At 38.9% G+C, this 17706-nt stretch overlaps 2 long non-coding RNA genes across 2 annotated transcripts; both read right to left on the bottom strand.

Moving 5' to 3' along the window:
- Positions 1-3879: 3879 nt before the first annotated feature.
- LOC133728947 (uncharacterized) lies at positions 3880-6512 on the bottom strand. Its single transcript, XR_009856111.1, has 3 exons — positions 6160-6512; positions 5411-5486; positions 3880-4482 (listed from the first exon to the last, which is right to left on the bottom strand). It is a non-coding gene; the product is annotated as an uncharacterized LOC133728947 (long non-coding RNA).
- A 4591-nt stretch (positions 6513-11103) lies between these two features.
- LOC133728948 (uncharacterized) lies at positions 11104-13523 on the bottom strand. Its single transcript, XR_009856112.1, has 3 exons — positions 13384-13523; positions 12635-12710; positions 11104-11706 (listed from the first exon to the last, which is right to left on the bottom strand). It is a non-coding gene; the product is annotated as an uncharacterized LOC133728948 (long non-coding RNA).
- Positions 13524-17706: the final 4183 nt, after the last annotated feature.

Genomic DNA, 17706 nt, shown 5'->3' with positions numbered 1-17706 from the left:
AAACTCACACAACAAGAATTCACAGATGAAATCCTCATTCCCACTTAAGTCATCAACATGACATTCCTTCACCGCATCATTTCTCAAATTTTCAACACAACAATTGCCTCAAGCAACCCACACTCAAATCACCACGTGACATTGCACATATAGCTGTTTTCACACAGATCGTCATCCTGTACTGGCATACAAGCACAGTAAACACTCCCACAAAGCGTTTCGCTACTCAATTAGCATCACTCAAAACAAATCATTCTCAAAAGCACGCCAATAAAACATGTCACCCAGTGATGATGACTTGGGCTTGCTCAATCCTTGGGCTAGGCATTAGGGCTGGCCAATTGGGCCGAAGAAACCGAACCATCCACATTTCGAACCGGCCCGAACCAATTTGGGTTTAACATTTGGGCCTACCATTCGGGTCGAACAATTGGGCTTACTATTTGGGCCTACCAATCGGCCGAACAATTGGGCTTACTATTTGGGCCTACCAATCGGCCCACCGACTTCCAGCTCGGCTACGGTATGAAATTGTACATACCGTAGGTATACCGTATATATGTATGCATACCGTACAGACCGTATATACGTATGCATATCGTACAACTGTATATACGTATGCATACCGTACAGACCATATATACATATGTATACCGTACATACCGTATATACGTCCGTATATCAAGCATATACGGGATCCAAAAATATTTGTAAGAGGTAAGGTTCGAACTCCCGACCTCGAACACGAAGGTTTTGCTCCCAACCACTGAAGCAAGAGCTGCCTTCATTAATATATGCTCACGTGTTATATTTATTATGTCATAAGCGACATAAATAAAATAACGGGGGAGGCAAGGTTCGAAACCTCAACCTGCTGCACGAAACCTTTGTCCCCAACCACTGGAGCACAAGCTGTGCTTAATATAATGTGTACAAATGTTATACTTATTATGTCATAAGCGAACATAATAAAAATAAACGAGAGGCAAGGTTCGAACCTCTGACCTCTTGTACAAGAGCCTTGCTCTTCAACCACTAGAGCACCAGCTGCTCTCGTTACTATCCATGCAACTTCTTTTATTTATTCTATCATAAGCGATAGAATAACAACAAACTGTCGGTACACTCCACGTGCCACGACACGTCTCTTCCGTGATTTACGGAAAGCAAATCACTTTCGGCTAAAGCTGTCTGCCACAGCGTCTCGAGGTTCGGCCTGTCCCCTTACACGCTCAACACGCGCCAACAGCTTTTCCGGGTTTCGGGGCGACTTTAATCCAACGCGTGGATTCAAATTCTGAGATCGTTCATCCAACGGTGGAGATCTGCTCACCTTGTTCTATAAATAGGTGCATTCTGGAGAAAAACTGTTCACTCCAAAAGAAAAGAAATTTTCTTCCGAGCTCAAGTCTTTCTCTCTCAACTCTTCAGCCTTTCTCTTCTCAAATCCTTTCTTCATCAATTTCGATCCTTCTCTTCTGATCTTCTCTCCCATCTAGTTGATTCAATCCCATCTTTCCTCTGAACTTTCAGATCTTCAATCTTTTCCTCCAAATCTTCAATCCTTCTTTCTCAGATCTTTTCTTCCATTTGAAGATTCGATCTCATCTTTCCTCTGAGAATCTCATATCTCCAATCACCAGTTCAACAACTCCAATCCTTCTAACAAAATCTCCCTCAAACACTAAACCATGTATTCCTCGATTTTCACATCCTCTCACTCCATGACCCAAGAGCCACGAACTCTGCAACTAATGGAGCTCCAAACCCCGCAACAAATGGAACCACAACAACAGCAACCAACAGAGGAGGGAGGAAACACCCAAGCAGCTGGAAGTAGTGCCAACATGGATTTCTGGCGAAGCCGTACCAGGTGGATTCCTACTCCAGAACAAATAAGAATCCTCAAGGATCTTTACTACGTCAAGGGATTTAAGTGCCCAACTACAGAGCACATTCACGAGATCTGCCTCCAGCTGAACCAGTATGGACATGTTGAGGGTAAGAACATTTACTTTTGGTTCCAGAACGTCAGGGCTCGAGAGAAGCAGATGAATAGGTGTAATCAGGCTGCTCCAGTGCCCATGGAAACTAGTTCTCTTGGTACTGGTGGATCCATTGATCTCAATTTTGGGTCCACTGGTTCTACTGGTGCTGGTGGATCCATCGACATCAATTTTGGGCCAGCTGGTGGATCCATTGACATCAATTTTGGGTCCACTAGTTCTACTGATGATGGTAGATCCATTGATCTCAACTTTGGTTCCACCTATTCTACTGGTAATGAAGGATTTCTTGATTTAAATTTTGTTTCATATTCTTCCTCACACTTCAACACTAATACCAGTACAACTCTTTTGGCACAACAGGAGGACAAACATCCCTGCAACAACGAGGAGGAGATCACCAGGAGGTTCAAACTCTTCCTCTGTTCCCCGTGCACGGCGAGGACGTCTTTGGTAACCTGAAGGCTACTTCCGAGGAAGGTAGCGCTTTTGGTTACTATTCTGGTGGCTCAGGCGGTTACCACAGTGGCTCAAACGTTTCTCTTGAGCTCAGCCTCAATCCATCCGGAGCTGCTGACTAGGCTTAGTATAGCATGGTCCTCGTTTTCCTTTTTTTTTTTTTTTTTTTTTTTTTTTTTTTTTTTTGTAATGTAAAATCAATAAGATGGTGTGCATGTTTTCTTTTCTTTTTGTTTAACCAACAACAACACCAAGGATCGAACCTTGGTCACCCAATACTATTTTCAAAACCATAAACAACTCTACTGCACACATCTTTCATAATGATGCAATAAAAACAATCACTCAAAAAGAATCCAACAATCAATTAAGTCGCATCGAGGTCTAGCTAGTATCCTCTGAGTCAAACCAAACACAACAATTTCATCGATAGGATTAGGGATTTATAAAGCTAAACACATCCTGAGTTAGCTAGGAAAAACCCACGTCTTTAGAGTTACTCTTACAACTCTTATAAAATCTCAACCATTTCCTCTATTAATTGCTCCATTAAACTTACCACAATTCATACCCTATGAATTTACGATTTAGAAACCGAATCAAACTCCATATCGCATAGTAATTCACTTGAACCACTATGGATACCCAACAATGTCACTACAATCAATACCCAAAATTGCACTTAACCATTTCTCCTAAAATCCATCACCACAGAAACACACCCTCATCTAATAACATTTACAGAGAGTTGACTCTAAATCTCCCCATTATTTACCGACCAAGATCAAACTCCATTTCAAAACTTTAAGTGTCCCGCCTACTTAAACTTAAAACACAAACAACCTCAAATTCACTTCAGTCCAACTCCATACTACGATCCAAAACTTAAGAAAACTAGTTCACAAAATCAATTTCCTTCACTTAAATAAAACTATGTCCACAAGTCATAGTCAGGTCAACAGACCAAGGTGTCCAAACGGAGAATTTCCAATCCAGTTGTCTTTGTGAAACGCAAAATATCAATCAAAATGATGCTCGCAACATCAACCACGTATACAAAACATGTTCCTCGGATCTCGATTTAAATTTAGAAATACTAAAACTACCACTAGTCCCACTTCAAATAGCCCTTAAGATTTTAGGTACTCGGAGAGAACTCAAATATATAGTCGTTCGTCTCAATCACTCAAACACGAGATCAAACTCCGTTCTCGCACCTCAAACTCTGCTCAACAACTTACAAGCACATGGAAGAATTAACCACAATAATTTCTTCCCTAACCGCAACACTACTCACAACTCCACATGAGTCTAGAATCTATTCAAATGCATATGTATGTCCAACTTAAGAAGGCAAAATTACTATCAATTAATACTCGTATCCACATCAGATACGAGCATAGGTCCACACCATGCCTTCAACCAAACACTTCTACATACAAAAGGAAACTCATTTCCATAAACAATCCTCACTGACTCATCAGAGTTAAATCCGGAGGTTTCCATTCCTCAAAGATTACAACCTGCGGAAACTAAACTTATTCTAATACGAACTTAGAAGACAACTCTACCGTCCTACTGACATACACGCTGTCTAGACCCCATACTAAGACATACCCAATGATTATACCAGTACCGAAGAGTATACGATGGGGATCCGCTGCAGACGGGCCATCACTCGGGGAGTACTGATTATCACCAAATATGTACCTTACGCTCTGATACCAAACTGTCACGCCCCGGATTTTGAATAACAAATCCAAATCCGAAACATGAATTAATACAACTCACATAAATACAACCTGAATTTTTTTCTCAAAACAACCACACTTCACACCTCTCAATATTACAATAAATCAAATCCTCAAGTTAATTATTACAACACACTCTCACCAAATCAAATTCTAAGGCTCAATGAGCTTAACTCACCTCACTATTACAAATGCTGTATAACTATAACAAATACTCTAACCGGCTCGATCACCGCCCTGATTCTCCTGACCTGCAGGATTACCCGCTACACCGTTTGAATAGTGTACCGGGATTGCAACAATACAAACCCGGTAAGCTTTTTGCAAAGCTCGTATGAGTAAACGAAAGGATTGCACGATTTAAAGTAACACAATCAACTCAAGCACATTTTAATTTTGTTTTGCATAAGAATTGAAGTGTACAACGTCACTTCAAGCATCAATCAACTCACATCTCATCATGACTACTCAAAAATAAACAACTTCTTACTCAATATATACTCACAGGCTTATGATTTATTTATATAAATCATCCCATGCAGTATATTATACTTACAGGCTTATGATTAATTATATTAATCACCCCATTCAGTATATCATACTTACAGGCTTATGATTAATTATATTAATCATCCCATTCAGTATGTGATGTCATACCCAAGGGCATATGATAACTCGTTTATCCCCCAAGCAGTATGATGGCAGACAGACTAGAGCTCTAACTGTATCGTAAAGTGTCACCTGGGCCAAGGTTCACCTTACGAATGACTGCTTTTCTCAATTCACTCGACTCCTCATTTAATTCATCTCAACGACTCAACTATCGCACTTTACTCAATTACCCATTATCATAGACAACACAACATCTAAGATAAATCACATATTCCAAAGGGTAATGCTCAAAATATAACTCAGTAAATCACACCATCCAATATATATTCCACGTAAATATATATATATGTAGTCACCCACACAAGAGTGACCACTAATACCAACTATAGTTCACATGCAATAAAATCTAGAAATTCATTTTTTTTATAGTTAAATACATTTTACTTACCTATGGACCGTAGTCGATCAAGTCCATATAATTTAAAACAAATATTTATTTTCATAAAACAATTTCCACAATTTCTCAATTAAATAAAATCACCGAATTTCGGTTCGTGAATGAACCATGTGCGATTTACTCACCTCGATATTCCCGCTGCGTCTTCAGTTTAACACAATACACACCGAAATCGCTCACCCAAGGGAGACCGTCAATCACCTAATCACACATGACCTTAACTTAGCCAATAACTCAAAAACATATTCAAACGACAATCCAACGGTCGGATCGAAATTAAATGATGATCCAACGGTCGGATCCTCACGGATCGCCCTTAGGATCACCCTCCAAAAATCATCACGAAGATCCAACGGTCGGATCTTCCTGAATCGTCCTTACTAACATCTTCACAATTTTATACGAAAATCCGACGGACGGATTCTCACGAATCGCCTCCCTAATCACTGTTTTGCATTTATACGAAGATCCAACGGTCGGATCTTCGCCCATGACCACACAAAGTCACTGGGACAGTCATAAGATCATCATATCAAAACTACAAGTCCATCTGACGGTCCTAACTTCACATATCACAAATCTAACGATCGAAATCGATCGAAACTTAAAAATTCATAACTTAATCATACGATATCCAAAAATTGCATATAATATATCAAGATGATCGTATTGAAATATAGAATCTAAAAATGCACAGAAACTATATTTTTGACCCCCGGAGGTGGCCGGAAAGGGCCGCCGGAATTAGTGGCAGAGCCGCCGCCGACCACCGCCAATGGTGTCGGGGCCGGGCTGCTCCTCTTCCTCTCATCATGCTTAACAACTTTCATAACTACCATGTAAGCTGAAAATGACCGGAAGTGGTTGAAATTACCTAAAACAGTCGAGGTGGCCGGAAAATTTCCAGAATCCGGCGAAATTTGCAGAATCCGGCAAGGCTTGATTTCGACGTCAAAACTTCAATTTCAGGCTTCGATCCCTTCTAGAGAGTTGTTAAGAAACTCAAGGTGAACTCATTGGTTCAAGAATCACAGAAAAATATGGTCTGTAGCTCGAGATATACCGATCGAAAGCTTCGGTGGTCGGAAAAATTCCAGAATCCGGCGAGCTTGAGTTTCGACGTAAAAACTTCAACGAAACGCTTCGATTCCTTCTGGAGAGTTGTTCAGAACTTCAAGAAGAACTCACTAAGCCAAGAATCACATAAAGAGGTGGTCTGTAACTCGAGATACACGAATCGAAGGGTTGTTTGTCGATCTAAACCAGTCGAGCTCCGATGAACGTGAAATCGTTCTTCCCAGGTCTGGTCCTTCTTGGTGCTTGTTCAGAATGTTGAGGCGAATCCAATGAGACAAGAATCAAGAGAATTGGCGGCCTGTAGCTCAAGATATCGAGATAGAACCAAATCGAGCTCAAAACGGAACCGTGTCCTCCGCCGCCACTGCCGGCCGTGTTGCGGTGCAAGGTTGCCACTGGTAGCTGCGCAAGAACGAGGTGGAACTATAGGAACTGGTCTGGTCTTGATTGGTGGTCGGTGGAGGGAGAGATGAGTTGATGAAGATTGCTCTGTTTCTTGGATGGTTTTCGGACGTGAGACAGAGAGAGTGAGAGAGAGTTGTCTGGTATGATTGAATGATTATTCAATTATGCATAATCATGAATGATGATTAAGACACCGGCCTTGAATCAAGGAACACCCTTCCTTTTAACAAAGGTGTTTGCCACCAACTGTTTTGGTTAAAAGAAAAACCGGTTATTACAATCTACCCTCCTTAAAGAAATTTCGTCCCGAAATTTAAGCGCAAGTTAATTGCTCTCGATTACGGTTAACCTAACCATCGAATCTCCATCTTTCCCAAAACTGTAGTAATCGACAAAGCCGCAGCCCTTTGTATAAAAATACATTCCTATGGCCACTAAATCCTTTCATCACAAACGTAAACTCACACAACAAGAATTCACAGATGAAATCCTCATTCCCACTTAAGTCATCAACATGACATTCCTTCACCGCATCATTTCTCAAATTTTCAACACAACAATTGCCTCAAGCAACCCACACTCAAATCACCACGTGACATTGCACATATAGCTGTTTTCACACAGATCGTCATCCTGTACTGGCATACAAGCACAGTAAACACTCCCACAAAGCGTTTCGCTACTCAATTAGCATCACTCAAAACAAATCATTCTCAAAAGCACGCCAATAAAACATGTCACCCAGTGATGATGACTTGGGCTTGCTCAATCCTTGGGCTAGGCATTAGGGCTGGCCAATTGGGCCGAAGAAACCGAACCATCCACATTTCGAACCGGCCCGAACCAATTTGGGTTTAACATTTGGGCCTACCATTCGGGTCGAACAATTGGGCTTACTATTTGGGCCTACCAATCGGCCGAACAATTGGGCTTACTATTTGGGCCTACCAATCGGCCCACCGACTTCCAGCTCGGCTACGGTATGAAATTGTACATACCGTAGGTATACCGTATATATGTATGCATACCGTACAGACCGTATATACGTATGCATATCGTACAACTGTATATACGTATGCATACCGTACAGACCATATATACATATGTATACCGTACATACCGTATATACGTCCGTATATCAAGCATATACGGGATCCAAAAATATTTGTAAGAGGTAAGGTTCGAACTCCCGACCTCGAACACGAAGGTTTTGCTCCCAACCACTGAAGCAAGAGCTGCCTTCATTAATATATGCTCACGTGTTATATTTATTATGTCATAAGCGACATAAATAAAATAACGGGGGAGGCAAGGTTCGAAACCTCAACCTGCTGCACGAAACCTTTGTCCCCAACCACTGGAGCACAAGCTGTGCTTAATATAATGTGTACAAATGTTATACTTATTATGTCATAAGCGAACATAATAAAAATAAACGAGAGGCAAGGTTCGAACCTCTGACCTCTTGTACAAGAGCCTTGCTCTTCAACCACTAGAGCACCAGCTGCTCTCGTTACTATCCATGCAACTTCTTTTATTTATTCTATCATAAGCGATAGAATAACAACAAACTGTCGGTACACTCCACGTGCCACGACACGTCTCTTCCGTGATTTACGGAAAGCAAATCACTTTCGGCTAAAGCTGTCTGCCACAGCGTCTCGAGGTTCGGCCTGTCCCCTTACACGCTCAACACGCGCCAACAGCTTTTCCGGGTTTCGGGGCGACTTTAATCCAACGCGTGGATTCAAATTCTGAGATCGTTCATCCAACGGTGGAGATCTGCTCACCTTGTTCTATAAATAGGTGCATTCTGGAGAAAAACTGTTCACTCCAAAAGAAAAGAAATTTTCTTCCGAGCTCAAGTCTTTCTCTCTCAACTCTTCAGCCTTTCTCTTCTCAAATCCTTTCTTCATCAATTTCGATCCTTCTCTTCTGATCTTCTCTCCCATCTAGTTGATTCAATCCCATCTTTCCTCTGAACTTTCAGATCTTCAATCTTTTCCTCCAAATCTTCAATCCTTCTTTCTCAGATCTTTTCTTCCATTTGAAGATTCGATCTCATCTTTCCTCTGAGAATCTCATATCTCCAATCACCAGTTCAACAACTCCAATCCTTCTAACAAAATCTCCCTCAAACACTAAACCATGTATTCCTCGATTTTCACATCCTCTCACTCCATGACCCAAGAGCCACGAACTCTGCAACTAATGGAGCTCCAAACCCCGCAACAAATGGAACCACAACAACAGCAACCAACAGAGGAGGGAGGAAACACCCAAGCAGCTGGAAGTAGTGCCAACATGGATTTCTGGCGAAGCCGTACCAGGTGGATTCCTACTCCAGAACAAATAAGAATCCTCAAGGATCTTTACTACGTCAAGGGATTTAAGTGCCCAACTACAGAGCACATTCACGAGATCTGCCTCCAGCTGAACCAGTATGGACATGTTGAGGGTAAGAACATTTACTTTTGGTTCCAGAACGTCAGGGCTCGAGAGAAGCAGATGAATAGGTGTAATCAGGCTGCTCCAGTGCCCATGGAAACTAGTTCTCTTGGTACTGGTGGATCCATTGATCTCAATTTTGGGTCCACTGGTTCTACTGGTGCTGGTGGATCCATCGACATCAATTTTGGGCCAGCTGGTGGATCCATTGACATCAATTTTGGGTCCACTAGTTCTACTGATGATGGTAGATCCATTGATCTCAACTTTGGTTCCACCTATTCTACTGGTAATGAAGGATTTCTTGATTTAAATTTTGTTTCATATTCTTCCTCACACTTCAACACTAATACCAGTACAACTCTTTTGGCACAACAGGAGGACAAACATCCCTGCAACAACGAGGAGGAGATCACCAGGAGGTTCAAACTCTTCCTCTGTTCCCCGTGCACGGCGAGGACGTCTTTGGTAACCTGAAGGCTACTTCCGAGGAAGGTAGCGCTTTTGGTTACTATTCTGGTGGCTCAGGCGGTTACCACAGTGGCTCAAACGTTTCTCTTGAGCTCAGCCTCAATCCATCCGGAGCTGCTGACTAGGCTTAGTATAGCATGGTCCTCGTTTTCCTTTTTTTTTTTTTTTTTTTTTTTTTTTTTTTTTTTTGTAATGTAAAATCAATAAGATGGTGTGCATGTTTTCTTTTCTTTTTGTTTAACCAACAACAACACCAAGGATCGAACCTTGGTCACCCAATACTATTTTCAAAACCATAAACAACTCTACTGCACACATCTTTCATAATGATGCAATAAAAACAATCACTCAAAAAGAATCCAACAATCAATTAAGTCGCATCGAGGTCTAGCTAGTATCCTCTGAGTCAAACCAAACACAACAATTTCATCGATAGGATTAGGGATTTATAAAGCTAAACACATCCTGAGTTAGCTAGGAAAAACCCACGTCTTTAGAGTTACTCTTACAACTCTTATAAAATCTCAACCATTTCCTCTATTAATTGCTCCATTAAACTTACCACAATTCATACCCTATGAATTTACGATTTAGAAACCGAATCAAACTCCATATCGCATAGTAATTCACTTGAACCACTATGGATACCCAACAATGTCACTACAATCAATACCCAAAATTGCACTTAACCATTTCTCCTAAAATCCATCACCACAGAAACACACCCTCATCTAATAACATTTACAGAGAGTTGACTCTAAATCTCCCCATTATTTACCGACCAAGATCAAACTCCATTTCAAAACTTTAAGTGTCCCGCCTACTTAAACTTAAAACACAAACAACCTCAAATTCACTTCAGTCCAACTCCATACTACGATCCAAAACTTAAGAAAACTAGTTCACAAAATCAATTTCCTTCACTTAAATAAAACTATGTCCACAAGTCATAGTCAGGTCAACAGACCAAGGTGTCCAAACGGAGAATTTCCAATCCAGTTGTCTTTGTGAAACGCAAAATATCAATCAAAATGATGCTCGCAACATCAACCACGTATACAAAACATGTTCCTCGGATCTCGATTTAAATTTAGAAATACTAAAACTACCACTAGTCCCACTTCAAATAGCCCTTAAGATTTTAGGTACTCGGAGAGAACTCAAATATATAGTCGTTCGTCTCAATCACTCAAACACGAGATCAAACTCCGTTCTCGCACCTCAAACTCTGCTCAACAACTTACAAGCACATGGAAGAATTAACCACAATAATTTCTTCCCTAACCGCAACACTACTCACAACTCCACATGAGTCTAGAATCTATTCAAATGCATATGTATGTCCAACTTAAGAAGGCAAAATTACTATCAATTAATACTCGTATCCACATCAGATACGAGCATAGGTCCACACCATGCCTTCAACCAAACACTTCTACATACAAAAGGAAACTCATTTCCATAAACAATCCTCACTGACTCATCAGAGTTAAATCCGGAGGTTTCCATTCCTCAAAGATTACAACCTGCGGAAACTAAACTTATTCTAATACGAACTTAGAAGACAACTCTACCGTCCTACTGACATACACGCTGTCTAGACCCCATACTAAGACATACCCAATGATTATACCAGTACCGAAGAGTATACGATGGGGATCCGCTGCAGACGGGCCATCACTCGGGGAGTACTGATTATCACCAAATATGTACCTTACGCTCTGATACCAAACTGTCACGCCCCGGATTTTGAATAACAAATCCAAATCCGAAACATGAATTAATACAACTCACATAAATACAACCTGAATTTTTTTCTCAAAACAACCACACTTCACACCTCTCAATATTACAATAAATCAAATCCTCAAGTTAATTATTACAACACACTCTCACCAAATCAAATTCTAAGGCTCAATGAGCTTAACTCACCTCACTATTACAAATGCTGTATAACTATAACAAATACTCTAACCGGCTCGATCACCGCCCTGATTCTCCTGACCTGCAGGATTACCCGCTACACCGTTTGAATAGTGTACCGGGATTGCAACAATACAAACCCGGTAAGCTTTTTGCAAAGCTCGTATGAGTAAACGAAAGGATTGCACGATTTAAAGTAACACAATCAACTCAAGCACATTTTAATTTTGTTTTGCATAAGAATTGAAGTGTACAACGTCACTTCAAGCATCAATCAACTCACATCTCATCATGACTACTCAAAAATAAACAACTTCTTACTCAATATATACTCACAGGCTTATGATTTATTTATATAAATCATCCCATGCAGTATATTATACTTACAGGCTTATGATTAATTATATTAATCACCCCATTCAGTATATCATACTTACAGGCTTATGATTAATTATATTAATCATCCCATTCAGTATGTGATGTCATACCCAAGGGCATATGATAACTCGTTTATCCCCCAAGCAGTATGATGGCAGACAGACTAGAGCTCTAACTGTATCGTAAAGTGTCACCTGGGCCAAGGTTCACCTTACGAATGACTGCTTTTCTCAATTCACTCGACTCCTCATTTAATTCATCTCAACGACTCAACTATCGCACTTTACTCAATTACCCATTATCATAGACAACACAACATCTAAGATAAATCACATATTCCAAAGGGTAATGCTCAAAATATAACTCAGTAAATCACACCATCCAATATATATTCCACGTAAATATATATATATGTAGTCACCCACACAAGAGTGACCACTAATACCAACTATAGTTCACATGCAATAAAATCTAGAAATTCATTTTTTTTATAGTTAAATACATTTTACTTACCTATGGACCGTAGTCGATCAAGTCCATATAATTTAAAACAAATATTTATTTTCATAAAACAATTTCCACAATTTCTCAATTAAATAAAATCACCGAATTTCGGTTCGTGAATGAACCATGTGCGATTTACTCACCTCGATATTCCCGCTGCGTCTTCAGTTTAACACAATACACACCGAAATCGCTCACCCAAGGGAGACCGTCAATCACCTAATCACACATGACCTTAACTTAGCCAATAACTCAAAAACATATTCAAACGACAATCCAACGGTCGGATCGAAATTAAATGATGATCCAACGGTCGGATCCTCACGGATCGCCCTTAGGATCACCCTCCAAAAATCATCACGAAGATCCAACGGTCGGATCTTCCTGAATCGTCCTTACTAACATCTTCACAATTTTATACGAAAATCCGACGGACGGATTCTCACGAATCGCCTCCCTAATCACTGTTTTGCATTTATACGAAGATCCAACGGTCGGATCTTCGCCCATGACCACACAAAGTCACTGGGACAGTCATAAGATCATCATATCAAAACTACAAGTCCATCTGACGGTCCTAACTTCACATATCACAAATCTAACGATCGAAATCGATCGAAACTTAAAAATTCATAACTTAATCATACGATATCCAAAAATTGCATATAATATATCAAGATGATCGTATTGAAATATAGAATCTAAAAATGCACAGAAACTATATTTTTAACCCCCGGAGGTGGCCGGAAAGGGCCGCCGGAATTAGTGGCAGAGCCGCCGCCGACCACCGCCAATGGTGTCGGGGCCGGGCTGCTCCTCTTCCTCTCATCATGCTTAACAACTTTCATAACTACCATGTAAGCTGAAAATGACCGGAAGTGGTTGAAATTACCTAAAACAGTCGAGGTGGCCGGAAAATTTCCAGAATCCGGCGAAATTTGCAGAATCCGGCAAGGCTTGATTTCGACGTCAAAACTTCAATTTCAGGCTTCGATCCCTTCTAGAGAGTTGTTAAGAAACTCAAGGTGAACTCATTGGTTCAAGAATCACAGAAAAATATGGTCTGTAGCTCGAGATATACCGATCGAAAGCTTCGGTGGTCGGAAAAATTCCAGAATCCGGCGAGCTTGAGTTTCGACGTAAAAACTTCAACGAAACGCTTCGATTCCTTCTGGAGAGTTGTTCAGAACTTCAAGAAGAACTCACTAAGCCAAGAATCACATAAAGAGGTGGTCTGTAACTCGAGATACACGAATCGAAGGGTTGTTTGTCGATCTAAACCAGTCGAGCTCCGATGAACGTGAAATCGTTCTTCCCAGGTCTGGTCCTTCTTGGTGCTTGTTCAGAATGTTGAGGCGAATCCAATGAGACAAGAATCAAGAGAATTGGCGGCCTGTAGCTCAAGATATCGAGATAGAACCAAATCGAGCTCAAAACGGAACCGTGTCCTCCGCCGCCACTGCCGGCCGTGTTGCGGTGCAAGGTTGCCACTGGTAGCTGCGCAAGAACGAGGTGGAACTATAGGAACTGGTCTGGTCTTGATTGGTGGTCGGTGGAGGGAGAGATGAGTTGATGAAGATTGCTCTGTTTCTTGGATGGTTTTCGGACGTGAGACAGAGAGAGTGAGAGAGAGTTGTCTGGTATGATTGAATGATTATTCAATTATGCATAATCATGAATGATGATTAAGACACCGGCCTTGAATCAAGGAACACCCTTCCTTTTAACAAAGGTGTTTGCCACCAACTGTTTTGGTTAAAAGAAAAACCGGTTATTACAATTAATTGATTTTATTTTTGTGAAAGAAAAATCTACTCAGATGATTCTTGGTCCTTTTTAATTCTGGGAGCGGATTTGATAAACAGAATTTCTCCAGATTCATCTGTTTTTCGTAGGAATGAAAACATAGTGTTATATATATCTTCATTTCACCATCATAGTTTATCCAAATTTATGGCAAAACAAAGTTTGCAATCGGATTATGCATTCTTAAGCCTAAGATGGAGGACATGAAAAAAGAAGAAGACATGGCGCTGCACTCAAGAACTCTTGGAAGATTGAATCAATTGGTTGAGATCATGTGAGCTGTTTTTTTTTTTTTTCACTTTGTTGAAGGGTAAAAATGGGTTTCAATTTTATCCAAAAAATAAGGAGGTCAAGTGAGAAAATTTAGAGGTCTCAATAGAACCACTCATATTATATTCTATTGAAAAAGGTCAAAGAACTATTGAAATTGGTCACAAAAGTGACATAGAATAAATGAGATATCTTGAATTTGAATAATGAAGGATATTAGTAATTTACTATATACTAAACGTGAGTTACACTGTAGGGCTGTTCACTCGGGAGTTGAAAAGACTCTTTTGCCCCTTTTGTTTCGTATTTTACTCAAATGCCACTGACACGTGTTCTGCTGAGCTACCACCTAATTCTCGATGGTTTCTTTTCGCTCAGATAGAGAGACTGATGGTTAAATGACCGTAGGGGTTATTATCACAAATGGTACATGAACTTATCATCTATCTTATCGATGGTACCTAAACTTCAAATTTGATTACAACCAGTACCTGAACTTTTCAATTTCATTTCAAATGGTACCTATCACTAACTTTCGTTAATGTTCCATTAAAAACTGACATGTGCCAAACATGTGACTCATTTTTCAAGAATAAATTTGAAAAATTACCTTTTTTGTTTTGTTTTGTTTTTTTTTGTTTTTTTGTTTTTTTTGTTTTTTTGTTTTTTGTAATATCACTTATTTTCACTTATACTATGGCTATAAAAAACGAGACTATCAAAAAGAAAAACTTTCAACTTGTTTAGAATTGAGCACATTGTGATAGAAGGTTAGAATTGACGATCCACTTCATGACCAAAACACACTTAGGGGGGTGTATTAATTTAAGAGTCTACAAGATTTTTTTGTATTTTGAAAGTCTATGGGTATTCAATTGAGATTTTAAACAATCCTTTAAAATCTTGATGTATTCAATTAAGATTTAAAATTATCCATTCAAATCTGTAGATATTCAAAAGTATACCGATTTTTAAAGATTTCATTAAATGTTGGATTTTAAAGGATTTTATAGTGCTTTTTATACATATCAAAACTCAAAAACAATCCAACCACTTCCCAAGAGATTTTGATGGATTTTTTCTCACTCAAAAAATGAAGAACCTCTTCACCAAAAAAAGAAAAAAAAAAAACAACTCTCAATAGGTGACACTCATCCATTTTGTCTTAGACCTACCTTCCCACTATCCTCCTCTGCCTCTGCCTCTGTTCTCATCTAATAATTTTTTTATTTTTATCACTATAGCTCTGGAAGCCTTAATCCTTCTAGCTAATTAAGATCACTTTCATTGGTATTGTTAAGATGATACATACACACGTTTTTTTTTTTTTTTAATCAAACCCGAAGTCGGGTGCCGATATATATACATATATTCATCTAAAACCAGAATAGGGCATTACATACACACATGTTTCTTTTGTAGATTAGATATGAAATAAATTATGTCATTAGTTTAATACTTTATTTTTTGTATAACATTTTGGTTGATTAGTTTTCTTTTATTATTCATATAATACACAACATAAAGAATGGTAGATTGCCATATATATATATATATATATATATATATACATACTTACTTACTTACTTTTTTGTCACTTATATAGTATTATAGTTGGATCCATACATCCATTGCTTTTAAAGAAGAAGAAAGAAAAAAAAAATTAACCTATCAAAAACATCATAAGTACTTGTAAAATCTACACAAATACTAGTAAATCAATCTATTATAATCAATCAGAGTCCATATAGAATTTAAACAATCCGTGGATTAAGTAAATCCATGGATTATAAAAACTCAAACAAAATCTTTTAAAATCTGAATTGAATACACCCCCCTTAGTCTGTTGGTGTATCAGTTAACATAGAGAGACCTCTCTACACATTTCAACATGGCTTGGTTTTGCCAATTTTGCATTTCCTTTTGTGTCCATCAGCATCAAAGAGTAACACTCCTATTTCTGATTCCCATTTGCAGATTTATTGATGATGCATACAATGAAGGAATACCTGTGGTCATATTGACATCCTATAGTAAAAGTGGGGATGCAATTTCCAGGTAATAAACATCATATTTTGTTTATTTATTTTAGGACTAAATACTGTTTAGTCCTTGAGCTTTTGACCATAAAACACTTCAGCCCCAGACCTTCTAATTTCACACGTTTAGTCCCTGTACTTCAAAATTTCAGACCAATAGGTCCTTGCCGTCTAAAAGTCGCGGCAAAATGTCTATTATGCCCTAAGTTCTTTTTTTTTTATAATAAATTTATTTCTTTCTCTCTTTTTATTATTATTTTTTTTTTCAAACAGAAAGAAAAAAAGGAAAAAAAAAACAGAAAAAAATAAACAGAAAGAAAGAAAGGGAAAAAAAATTCATTTTCCAAAAAAAAATAAAATAATTAATTAATTAAAAAAAAAGAACTGAGGGCATAATAGACATTTCGCTGCGACTTTTAGACAGTAAGGACCTATTGGTCTGAAATTTTGAAGTACAGGGACTAAACGTGTGAAATTAGAAGGTCAGGGGCTGAAGTGTTTTATGGTCAAAAGCTCAATGACTAAACAGTATTTAGTCCTTTATTTTATTTTGTTGATATATTTACCAACGTGCTATGACTTTTGGATATATACAATGCACTGTAGCCATTGTTTGACTATTTTAAGGTTGTCATTGTGGCAAGGGAAAAAAATACAAACAGTACCCAACCTTTGGCCGACTCCGAATTTCTGTACCCAAGTTTTCAAAACTATCACAATGGTACCCAGGTTATCTAGCGCGACCTAACATTTATACACGCTGTCTATAACAGTGTTAATTGTTATGCTAGGTGGCATAATTTCAGGGATATTTTAGTCAATGCATGCCTTAATCTTATTTTTTAATTTTTATTAGTATTTTTCTTTAACTGAATTTTTTTTATTAGTTATGTATTTACTTATAAAGGAATATCAGCCCTTCATTTCCACCCACTCTAAGATCCTACGGCTAGAAAAATAAAACCATAATTTTTGGCTTTCTAATCCATTTTCTCTTTCTTTGCCAAAAGAAATCCATTTCTCCTTCATCTTCTCTATCCCTTCTGAAACCAGAAGCCTACCTCTCTGTCATAACCACCGCCACCACCACTGCCACCGTC

This window comes from Rosa rugosa, chromosome 2, assembly GCF_958449725.1.
Source record: "Rosa rugosa chromosome 2, drRosRugo1.1, whole genome shotgun sequence".
NCBI classification, from domain to species: domain Eukaryota; kingdom Viridiplantae; phylum Streptophyta; class Magnoliopsida; order Rosales; family Rosaceae; genus Rosa; species Rosa rugosa.
Note: the sequence above shows the minus strand (reverse complement) of the source record. Positions and strands in the feature narration are given on the sequence as shown.